We start from the raw sequence: 1,243 nt of genomic DNA on the forward strand, positions 1-1,243 counted from the left end.
CTTTAACCCCCCCCCCCCCCCCCCCCCAAAAAAAAAACAAAAAACATCAAGCAACCTGCTGTGCCTCAGGTACACACAGGTCATGCAATTTTCAGGAAGGGCATGAAATTCTTCAGACCCCAATCAAGAAACTGCCAGATGCCAGTGCTGTATCCTTATCATCAGGACTTGGCAGAGGTCCCAAACCAAGAACCAGTGCTGCACCTAGCCTGATACCAAGGGCAGGGCTCTATGAATCATCCACAGGCGTGGCCGGACAAACATTCTAGAGTCATAGGAAGCCCTGCGGCTCCAAGGCCAGTTCTAGACTGGGATTTGCCCATGGGGTCTATCCCATCCCCAGGTTGACAATCAGTTGACTGTCAGCATCCAGATGAGGCAGGTGTAGGTCAGGAACATGCCATACATTCAATGCATGGCTCCATAAAACCAGCCACAAAGATGTCCCAGATTGTGTGTTCCATTTTATGTGGAACATCTTTGTGGCTGGTTTACCATTGTCATGTTGCATATTTATAGCACAACTAACACATCAATCACACCATCAATCTAACATCTGCTAGGGCCTTAAGTCCTACCAAGTCTTGCAGGTTAGCTAAAGGTGGGGAGGGGGACAAAAAAATTGAAGCTAACAGTTTCATCATTCCTCTAGTTTCCTGAGACTGACTGAGTTAAAGCAGCGATTCCTATGCAATCACAGTTATCAGGGATTGCTGTTTTCTCTGATAAAAAAAAACCCAAATTTTCAGATTTTAAAAAAGTAACCCAAAATCCACATTTTCCTGTGATTAAAATGAAACATCGCTATAATATATAGATATATGTATAGTGGTATTTTATTTTTATCATAGGAAAATGTGGATCTTGGGTTACTTTAACCCAAAAATTAGGATTTTCTTTTTTAAACCAGAGAATACCAAGATCCCTGGTTATAATGAAATCAGTGTTTTGGGAACAGAGCTACGAGGGTACTCTTGAGCTCTTAATCCTGTAAACCTGATCAACAGCTCAAAAGGTATGAACTGCTCCTGTTCCTCTCAACACTACATTATCTGTGAAATTAAAAAATAGTTAATTATATTGACAGTGAAATCTTTTCACTGCTGATATACTCCTAAGAAATATCCAGTTAAGAAGTACCATAGGTCAGATTCATAGTTTCTAGGGTCGGAAGGGACCTGAGCAGATCATCTAGTCCGCCCCCCTGCCATGGCAGGAAGAGCACTGGGGTCAAATGACCCCA

General features: G+C 42.5%; 1 protein-coding gene across 4 annotated transcripts in view; it reads right to left on the minus strand.

Annotated features, from left to right (window-relative positions):
• The window catches only part of STK24 (serine/threonine kinase 24), a 163,986-nt gene that overhangs the window by 98,581 nt on the left and 64,162 nt on the right, over positions 1-1,243 (minus strand). The window lies entirely within an intron of this gene.

This window comes from Gavialis gangeticus, unplaced genomic scaffold, assembly GCF_001723915.1.
Source record: "Gavialis gangeticus isolate Ggan-Ray unplaced genomic scaffold, GavGan_comp1, whole genome shotgun sequence".
Classification (NCBI taxonomy): domain Eukaryota; kingdom Metazoa; phylum Chordata; order Crocodylia; family Gavialidae; genus Gavialis; species Gavialis gangeticus.